Here is an 11,611-nt window from a genome sequence, read left to right as displayed (position 1 = left end):
CAAGGTGAAATACATTTCACATTCTCCCGATGCACACACTGCGACCGTTTGTCTCACGCTCGTAATTTGCAATACAATTTTATTGTGTGTGGTAACACAGAAGTCGGGAACAACTCGGCGCTCAATTATCTGCCCGTATAAACGCACATTGTATCATTCGGCGCATGAGAACTTTGGAAACTCGGTATCAACGGCTCGCGGGAATGACAGAAAATCTAGTAGATGTTGCGCGTGTGTTTCACTTTTGGCAAATCGGCGCTGATCCAATTTCCACCCTGAGCCTTGAGACGTCCCGCTGCTGTGAAAAATCCTCGGAAGATTCACAATCAATTCCACGGTCGTTTCGACCGGCAGGCGCATGAGAAAAATGCATTCACTCAAACGGCTTCTGAATCACCGCGTCTCGATCGTTCAAGAACGTCGCACTTGACTACGAATCGAATCCCGCGCCGCCGATTTATTCGCGATCTTGAATATCGTTCTATTAAACGGGCAAATGGATTATGCAGGTATATGCAACTGGCACGTGCGAATCTCTCTCCATTCCGCTTACGTGTAGATATCTCACTTACGTACATAGACAAATCGAATGCGCATCCGCTTTGAGATGCGGACCGCAGCCGCAGGCGATAAACGCTTAAAACTGCACGCTCAGACCGGCTGCGGTAATAAGAAGAGATGGAAATCAGCCTGCAGCTGCGATCCTCGGGCCGCAACAATGACATCAGGATTCATTTTTCCTCTCTGCTTGTTCTCGATTTTTATCTTTTTTTTTTTTCTCTCTCTCAAGAGTCATCCGGATTGATCCGATTTAGAAACCTATTTCAGGATTTACCGAGGCGGGGTTGAAATTCCGAATTATTTGGTGGCGAAACTTAAAGTCAAGAAATCAAATTTTCATAAAATAACAAAGTTTCGAATGATCGGAAACCCGGCGGTTCAAAGTTCCAAAATGCCAGATTCCGAAAAAAAATATCGTCCATCCGGAACTTTGCACTTTCGGAACTTTGAGCGTCGGGTTTCGGACCATCCGACACTTTAAAGTTTCGTCAAAGTTTGATTTCTTTACTTTGAGCTTCGCCGGCAAAAAATTCGGGATTTGGCGCTTCTGGAACGTTTCAAATTCGAAATTTCAACCCGCCCCGTATTTCGCAAAGCGGATTTGCAGCCCCTGCGAGTGATCAAGAAGGTGAGAAGGTCTGGTCGATGAGCAATCCAGTCTATCCGGTGCACGTATCTCGGCTCTTTTTACATTCCGTGTTATTCTAGTATTATATTATACGCAGTCGTTATATCAGCCTTGGCATCTGCCCGGATCGAGACATTTGATCTCGGATCTATAAGCTCGATTTCTGTTCTCACCTGCGCAGAGATCCTCTTCAACGTGCGTAAAGGTAAACGTTAATCGACGAAGGAATCGGATGATCGACAGCTGTCGACGTTTCTCTTTCGCGGATCCGAATTTTCACACCGATGACGAGTCCGTTTTTTTTTTTTTTTTTTTTTTTTTTATTTATAAACACGATCTTCAATGGCGTGATATATTCTGACGCGGACGGGGAACAAATATTCGAAATTACGCTCGGCGATGTAATAAAACGCAAAACCGTTTCAGTCACGTCCGTTTTCGTCATACCGACTCGGTGATTGGATAATTAGCGAATGCGCTACGGGAGTAATTATACAAATGAGCGATTATTTTACGGCCTGAAAATTTCTGCGACGCAGCTGGCGCATCTTTCGAGATCACCGAAAGACGTTAAATTGCGAAACGATGCTCAAGGATCAATCCCAGATTTGTAATCAAATTAGTCTGTTCGATGTTTCGTTCATTTTATCATCAACCATCTCGATTTTCATTCGTTCGCTTTATTCGACCACTCGACGTCTTAATCGGTGGTGAAATTTTCTGTTTCGTTATGACGCGAGGCTCGCGTAAACCGGCTTTATAGACTTTTCTAAAAATCTACTCTTATCTCGAGTCCAGCCGTTCGGTTTCGCAGACGTGCAACGAATATCCATCCGGGGTTGCGCAACTGATTGCGGTGCTGATACAGCTCCGAGCCGATTGAAAAGCTCGTGAAAAGGTGCGCGAATCGTGAAAAGAAAGCTGTAAATAAGAGCTTTGCTTAGGTGTATGAAAACTCGATGCCGTAAACCGAAGGACCAAATTTCATCCGAAGCTACTAAACACTTTTCACTCGAGTTGATAGTCAGGATTCCATTTCGATTCAGATATTCACGAAGATCTTGCGGAAAAATTGAGATGTAATGAAAATTGAAGAAACGAATTGATCGATTGAAATTTTTACAAATTATCTGACGAAATGATCGAAAAATTGTTGAAAAAAATTGATTGGATTTTACAAACATTTTACAGACTTGTTGGATCTTTCGTATGGTATTTTTTTTTTTTTTTTTCAACCTTTCGAATCGATTGCGAGTTTTTGTTTTTAGAAAAAACGGAAAATATCGATTTGATCACGATGATATTGTCACGAAATCTTCGGATGAAGATAGAAGCGTTCAGAAGCTTAAACGGAGGAATTGGGAACGACAGAATATGCCTGAGGCGATTTAGTTGAAAGAGATCAGGTTAAATTACAGCGAGATGATAAAACCACGGAGCTCAGGGATGAAGAGGATCTTTCGCACCGTCCCCGAGAGATTAATCGTATCGTTTCGTTCAACTGGAAACGTGATTCGCTTATAATAAACTCTCGAATGATCGCCTCAATTAGCCGGCGTTGATTAACAGCTCAATAGCCGGTCTTGCAATTCTCTAGATAGCGATATTTCGCACCGCGCAATTACGGTTTAAGACCTTATGCAGGGATAATGTGAATAATCGTCATAATCATCATGAACATCATTAAACACCGGTAATTATTATGTTCGTTCGCAGTTGCGTTAGAAACTGGCGAATTTCCGCCTCTCAAAATTTCATTACGGCACGCGAAATGGAACAAATGTTACACGTCTGGCGATCAATCTGTCCGGGCGGTTAATTACGCTCACTGTCCATTCGATCGTCGGATCACAAGGCTGACTGATTAGCCGACGAATCCGGTGAAACGTCGGCCAATTATTCAACGTCGTATTTTCTAATCATCAATGATCAATCGAGAATCGAGATGTCACGCCGGTATCTTCAAAGTACCGAGCGAATCTATTGAACGAGATTATCGTGAATCGCGTCTTAATTTATCGAGCGATTGTCTTGAAAATTAGGTTGGAAATTAATTGGTGAAATAAACATGAAACAGGTTTTTCGTAACGCGATATAATCGAACCTGCGAAATTTCAAAAAGTCGAAGTTTCTTTTTTGCCGATAATTTGAGTCTAGCAATTAGTTTTTTTTTTTTTCTGTGTTTTCTTCTCTGAGGAAAAGGACAAGGAAATTTTCGAACTATAAAATTTTGTAACCAACGATGTGATTCTTCAGCTATTAAGTTGAATTCGCGTGATTGGTGAATCGGTAATTCGTGATGAGTTAACATTTGAACCCGTGAACCTATGGATGTAAGATTGATCGATGGACGAGGAATCTGGGAGTAGGAAGCACGTGCCTTCGTTCGACGAAAAACATTGTAATTACGGGATGACAAGTAAGACTTGTACGTGACCGAGGATCCACAGGTTGCCGAAGGAAGACTAGGAAAGCGAAGCGTGACGAAGGCTTGCGGAGATGAGCCGTCATTAGTCGATGATCCCGAGGATGTATTTATTCTCTCGGTGCAGAAGGGAATAGCTTTGAGAACAGGTGATGAAAGAGGCTGGAAACTCCCGCAGCACGCGTCTGAACGAGTGATTTTATAGGTACGCCGAACGATCGTGTAATTGAATAATCGATCATTGCGAAAGTCGTTTAAAATTGTTTCAGTCCGCTGATGGATTCTCTGCATTATACTTACGATGTCCGTCGGACGATAGCTGGAAGAATTTTGAAACTGAGATAACGGTCGGTTTATTCTCCGGATGCAAAGACTTGGAGAAAATAATTGTTCTTCGTATTACATATGTTCTAACGGACAAGTTACAGGCGTATTAGACTTCGTGAAAGTCGGGAAGCGCAAATAGTTCCGAGTGGCTGTGGAAATAAGAGATAAATCAACCTCGGACGGTTTTACGAACTATCATCAAAAAATATTTACATGGAAGATTTCCGAGACGGATGAGAGAGTGTAGAAAAAAAATGTGTGCACATATTTATTCAACGTATTTTTTTTTTTTTCTCGAAATTACTTGAAAATCTCGACCTGTAAGATCGAAACAAAACTCGGCGTAATGTTGATGATTCAGCTCGTTTCTCCCAGATAAAAAAAAAGTTAGGTAAACATTTTAGGAAAAAATTTCGTAAACTGTTTGAAAAATTGTGAAAATGTATCTAAAACTGTTCTGCGATTTGGTTCAAGAATCGATTCAAAATTAATTTGTTAATAATTTGAGGCTAGAATAGCTGAGGAATGCCTCAAAAAATTTGACTCCATTGTTCTCAAGATTCTCAACAAATCTTGTAAATTCCGATGCTGGTGTTGTTTGGGGACTGTTCAGTGAATTCTTAATAAAAAAAAAAAAAAAAATGGGGAACGATCGGCCGAAAATCGAAAGAGACGAAACGAACGTTATACAAACGGTTTTAATACAGAGATTGATGAAAAATACGTCCGTTCGACGTTGCCCAATCATCCGGTAATTACGAACACTCGCACAGACTATAAAAATCACGTAACGAGAAGGTGTCGGGTTACAATAAGGATAATAAATTCACCGAGGCATCCTCTTGCTTCTTTATTTCTTTGTTTTTATTTTTTCATCTTTCTTTCTTTCTTTCCTTCTTTCCTTCTCTTTTCGTTTTGCAAAATAGGAGCGCTGCAGTACGCGACGATCATGCGCCGCCGGTGCAAAGGTCTCAGTGAAAATAAAACGATAAAACGCGCACTAAAGGCGTACGATGCACAAGCTGCGATGCGCTAAAGCTCAATTAGCGCATTATTTCGCAACACGGCGTCGGAGTTCAGAGCGTTTATAGCCGTGACTTAATTCGCAAATATAATCCTGATTTCAGATATTAAACGAGCGATGAAAGAATATAAAAAATTCCTACAAAGTCTGTCAATTTCACGACGAATTAGTCTTCGACTTTCAGGCTAAATATTGCCCGAGGATATTTCACCGAGTGTGATGAAAAACAAAATTTTTGTAAAATAATATAAATTGAGCGATGATTCAAACAACAATACATACACACACACGCACACACACATATACATGTATATAAATTAACAATTAAAAGATCCGACTTGTAAACCAAGTTCGAATCACACGCAGCCAAGGGAATAATTAACTTGGACGTTCTAATCGGAATTGACGTAATTCGGCCCGTATCAATTTACCGGAGTTAATCGGCACGGATCGGATCGAGAATAATAAGGAGGTGTCACCGATCGCCGGACTGATCGAGGGAACAACGAAAGATCCAGCGTTATTACCGCAGGACTCCCTGATCTTCGCTCTTGCGTTACACCGTGTTAAAAAAACGGTCCGTGTCAAAGGTTTTTTACGTGACATTTGAGCCGGGCGCATTCGTCAAATGAGAAATTCCGAAACCTCCGGACTGGCGCACGCGTGATTTATGCAAGGTAAACGCTGCGATGAACATTCTTCGTGACTAGATCGTTGATCGTCTCTCTCCGTTACGTTGGGCAAGCGACTCGAGCTGCTGCGCTGCACGTTTTGATGTACTCCGGAGATGCTTGATTGATAATTCTTAGCTTGTCTCACCTCCGCTGAGGGGTAAACCACTTTCAATTAATAACGAGAACTCAATTCCACAATCGTATGTGCCGCGCCACTTTGCGTCTCTACACACACACACACACGCAAGCAATAATTCTCATTCTCATTTTCTTCTTCGCTGTTTCGTTGTCGTACTTTTTTTTTCTATTTTTTTCTGATTTTTTATTTTTCATTTTTTTATTTTTTTCTCATCTTCTTCTCTACCTTACGTTACCTTTGACCCTAGACAATTGTATTTACTCGGCTTGAGATCTCTCACGTCACCTTATACGACTACAAGTGGACGGACAGAGGCAGCTTGGTCTGATTGAAAACCTGATCGCCCGCGGGATGCTGGCGAGAACAAACGTATTATTTCTTACATCTCGTCGTCTAAACAGTTTACCGACCTTTTCATTTACAGCTGCTGCTGCTGCTGCTGCTGCTGGGTGGGAAAGGAAATTCAGCTCAAGAAACCGGGTTAGGTACTCGAGACAACTGATTATTACGAAGGAAAATTTTTACCCACGCTGTATATTTGTGGATTTTTTTTTTTTTTATTTCATTTGAATTCAATTTTCTTTATTCTCGCGAAGTTTTAAAGTTGAGTCAATTTTTGTTTTGTTTTTTTCTTCGAGCTGGTCGGATTATCGCGCTCGTAAGCAATGGTGGTTATCTTGGAAATGTAACGAGACAAAGATACTAACATTACGGACGACAGGCTCGATATCGGCGGTTCATTTTCAGTCGGACTTACGACTACGGAAGGTTTTGTCGATTCATTGAAATTCATTCTATGATGACTAGCTGTTTGTGTTACTGGGAAAACGATCTACTTACAAATTTACCGAAGCAACTTGTCCTCTTCTAGTTATACAGTTGATTCGATGTGCTAATAATTGTTTATCAAAACCAATATCAATAATGCCTTGGAAAAATAAATACGTACTTAACAATATCAACATAGTGTGTGTGGCGCCTCGTGACCCGAGAAGATACGTGAGTGAGTAATTCGTCGGGGAAGGTCGATTTTTGACAGGAGTAAAATTCTCACTCAAATACCGACATGATGAAAAATAAAAAAAAATTCAACGAGGAATCCTACAGTGTGAATATAATTTAGTTAACTCTTTTTCTGTTATCTAAATCTCGATCACTTTGTATTATTCATTGACTACTGTGCCATAAGCTGAGATGTCTTGAATTATTTCTCGAACGCAGTTGAAAGTACAAAAGCACAAATCGAAGCTCGATTCTCACTTCTAGATTTCAATATTCTTTCTTTCCTCACCGGCAAAAAATTCGCGTAAAATCGTGAAACTCAACTCGGTACAAGTCGAGTTTTCAATTCGAGTTTTCCAAGTCTCTTCACGAAGCTTGCAAAACCAGCTTAGATATGCAGCCTTCCAAATGCGTCAACACGCCGAACTCCAAAGTGTTTCTCGTCCCATTTATTTATGACCGAGACTTTTGTTCCGAACCTTTTGTTCTCTGTTAAACTTTCGCGGTTGAGGTAAATTTGCAGTAATTTTATCCACGGTAAAGCGAGTCGAATAAGACGGTAAAAGGTTCGAGACGCTCAACAACGCCAAGTGCACAGCTGCACGAGTTGTCCGCTTTAAATCTCCCTTTAAGGTTTTTTCCCAGATCCAGATCCGCGGCCTTGCGAGGTCGCGGTTCGCAAATTATCGCGTTATTCTCTCCATTCGCTAGACAAACGCGTATATGGAACGGGAGTTAAGTAGGTCGACCCATCGCTAATCAGACGTAATCGACTCGCGGTTTTGCCACCTTCGTTTTCATTCTCGTTACTTTCGATCAGCGTGTTGAAAGTCGAATCGAAAAATCGGTTACGGTAAAAGTAGAAAAGAAAAAAAAAATAGCACCAAAATGGCTATTACAAAAAAAAAAAAGACAAAACATTTGCAAAAGAACTCTCATTCGTGTAAATTGCCATTTAATCACTCATTACGTACCTACGCTCGATTTCTGTATTTTTTTTTTCTCTGAGCAAAATTTTGCAACCTCAACAAAAACACGATGCGAACTTTGTTGTTTTAGCCAACAACCCAAAACTGGTTACAAATACCGAACGCAGAGAAAATTGCAGTCTCATGATCGAATTTCCAAACGGTTCGGAAATTATTTAAAAAAATAATACTTGCCGTCACCCTTTTGCCATAGAATCATACCTGCGTCATTTTACGGATAGCCGGGTTCGCAGCTTCTGTGCAAATTTGTTGAGCTAGTGTTAACTGGGTTCGTCCTAAGAAAACAGTGCTATTAAAACTACCCTTTAAATTGATTCTGTAAATAGAATTTGGATGTCGTTCATGAATTTTGAACGAGAGTGAATTCGAAGTAATTTATTATTCCCGAGGTCGTATTTTTTACATTAATCGAATTCATCGTCAGCAAATATTATTGCGAATCAAAATTCTGTTGAAATCCCAATATTAGGGTGTAAAATTCTTCAATATTAATCTTTAAACTAGTTTGAAACGATTTTTTAACCGCACACGCGATTTCTTTTTTTTTTTTTTCTTTCTATCCTTATCGCTATAATCGTACATCAATTTGCGAAGAATTTTCACCTGAACTACATTTTTCTGTACAAATTCCGCAAAAGATGACATTCCGGAATAAAATTTTTCAGAATTCACCTTATCTTACAACAAGAACCCGAAAAAAAGGGGTCATAAAGAAGATAAATAAAATCGTAAAGACCCGTTAATTACTACACGAGGATTATTTTTTGCACTCGCGGTAAATAAACATCATATGTCAAGGAAGAAAAATGTCGCAGTCGCAAAGCTTCTGGCAAAGTGACGTTGGCCGATCCACGTTGATACGAGACCCATAAAATGGGGGACAAGGACGATTCGAAGAGGCGTGCAGCGTGACCGAAGCCTTTTGATGACTACATCGATTGTAATTGTGCGTGGAATTAAACGCGTGTCAATCGATTCGATTGTTCAGTGACACATCCGTGGGTTATAACCGTCGAATAATTGTTTTTGACGTTTCATTCATGATCATCTCTGAATCTTTTGTTGTCTCCCTTTTTATTTCTTACTCTTTTCCTTTATTTCTTCGCTTTGCGATCCGACCATCCGATTATTGAACGTTACATGCATGATATAACACGCGCGGTTATAACGTAACATTCCGATTTGGGACGAGCGTAATTTGTACTCATTCAGTCACTGACCCAAGTATCACGGAACAAAAGCCTTTTGAAATTCGTTTGAAACAGTTGTAGAAAAAAATTTGATTCGACGATTGAAATTGAATTCGCGTCAAGGTAATGCAGGATTATATTTAGTGGTTTTAGATCCTCGTTAGGTTGTTTGAGAAAAAAATTATTTGCGATTTTTACCGTGGATTTTTTATATTTTTTTTTCAAATTTTTCCGAATTTATCAGTTATTATTTCTTATATATGGTGTCTGCCTTGTGCAGATTTCCCCAGCGATGCGGAATTTTGCAAAATAGTGTTAACGCGTAACATCTGCCAACAACAGCATCCCGGCACCAGCATCGCGTCTGACTTACGTTGCGCAATTTCTATAATAAACGCATTATCATTTGCAACAGCGACGTCACAGATCCATTTTCTTAACACGGGGTAGAAACAAGTTATAAAAAAAACATTAAATTCGTTGAATTTAAATCGATGATCCAGATCTTCAAGTTGAAAATTTTCGATTTCAAGTTTACTTCTAGCTCGATTAGAATTGTGTATATTGTATTCGGCTTGATTGGCTCGAGGTAAAAATTTTTGGTTTCGGTGGAAAATTACTTTTCTTAATTTCAATGAATCTTTACGTTCTCGAAATCTCTGTAATCCGAAAAACAGGTTTTCAGAAAAATGAAACGGCTCGATGATAAAACCTGTGATGCTTACAACTTTTTTCCTACCAGTCACTTTTTCTCCATAAACAATTATATTTTTTTCAGTTTATATATTTATTAAAAATAAAAATGTGTATATTTTCTGATCTTGAGAATATCTTTTTTCTAATTTTTATTCCACAAATTTTTCACTTGACTGCCAAGTCTCATCAGCTTCAAATTTTTCACTCTTCCCTTTTCAATATGTTGGAAAGTATCGCTGAAAATCTGTTTTACGGGCTTGTTTCTTCTACTTTTTTTTTTTTTTTTCAAATATCTCCGTCAATCGGTTTCATCGAGGATTTCCGGGCTGTACATCACGCGCCTCGATAAATATATTCCGGAACGGAGAAAATGAATCGATGCAGTGTCGAGATAAGAATGGCTGGAAGGAGTCACGAACGGAATCGAAAGCGTCAATTTAAGTTTGAAGATCCTTTGCACCTCGGTTTAGATCGGCGCTCGGGTGCCGTTTGCTTCCGCTTTTGCATCGAGCGAACAAGCGATTCACTTTCTCCAAGGAGCGGAGGGTTTAGGTCGTCGGTATCTGGTTCGGATCGCTTTTTTAATCGCATTTTTATTTAGAACCCGAAGCCGCCAGAACGTCGAGCCGATCGAGAATCGTGACGGGAAGAACATCGGAGATTTATTTCTCCGTCTTTCTCTTTCCGAAGATGTCGGTGCGAAATTCTCCAAATAGATTGAAGACTGCGGATAAAAAGGGAGGAAATCGTGCCAGACAAACTTACTTCACACAAGGACGAATTTTGATTGAACTTGATCGGAAATTGACGGCGTCGCGACGCATCGTGGTTATCGGGGATCCGCCGTGTACGCTTTTTGCGATGATCAGCCAGGCGGCAAATTCGGGGATGAAAAGCGGGAAAATATAAACCCCTGAGGCGTCGGGGTGAAAAGTTTACCGGATGAAAAATACGCGTTAAAAATATACAAGGAACGAGAAGCTTATCAGATATTCATTTATACGTGATAGTCGAGTCAAAGTAGATTTGAAAAAAAAAAAAAAAAAAAATATCAAATCATTTTTCACCCATCGTTAGCAGTTTTTGAAAAAAATGCAAGAAGCGTCAAATTTTAGTGTTTTCTTGAAACACCGGCTATGCGGATTAAAAATGACTTCAGATTTGACTTCCTGAGTGTAAAAAATCCTTGTGCACAAAAGTCCAGCAATATCCCAAATATTTTCAATTCGGACCTATTTTTACCGGACTAGTAACGGATGGTGGAAGCATTGGGATCCTGAGAATCGTTTTGTATCTGTATTATTCCAGCAGGACTCGCGAAGCAAGGACGAAAACTGACGCACAGAAAATTGGATCGGAGGACGAAGCTTCGAGACGGCAATGCAGATGGTACAGATACATAAAACATGTAATGCCCGATGCATAATGCATCGCTACGATCGTCTCTCGGTCTCTTTGAGGCGGAAGGCCGGCTTCTAATAGCGCAGCCGAACTTTTACCGCGTTTGTAATTCTCGCCGCGTGTCCGCGTAATATTTTAAAATTGGATTTGACGGGACGAAATGAGCGCGTAATTTGAATCCGCTGATAGATTCCGTGCGGAAAATTGTTCGACGTGTGTACGAGTTAGGTATGAAAATATTTTTATACACCCGTAGATATAATATTTCAGACCAATTCATCACGCAGTTGCTGCAGCACTCCGGACTTGTACCGTATGATAATAATTCGACCTATCGGCTTTGATAAATCACCGGTGTTATTAGACTGGCGATAATCGCAGCCATCTATTCAAATTGCCGCTTCTAAACATTGCGAAACTCTCGCGAAGCGTTTTCTACGCAAATGGATTGTTGCTCGTTTATTTGAATGGAAAATTGTTCTCTTCTCAATTTCATCGATTATGCCGCAGTTGTTCGATCTGCTCATCGAATGAAACGAGAGTCAATATCTTTTG

The sequence above is a fragment of the Neodiprion pinetum genome, chromosome 7 (genome assembly GCF_021155775.2).
Source record: "Neodiprion pinetum isolate iyNeoPine1 chromosome 7, iyNeoPine1.2, whole genome shotgun sequence".
Taxonomy (NCBI): domain Eukaryota; kingdom Metazoa; phylum Arthropoda; class Insecta; order Hymenoptera; family Diprionidae; genus Neodiprion; species Neodiprion pinetum.
The sequence above is the reverse complement of the archived record's forward strand: the minus strand, read 5'-3'. Positions refer to the sequence as shown.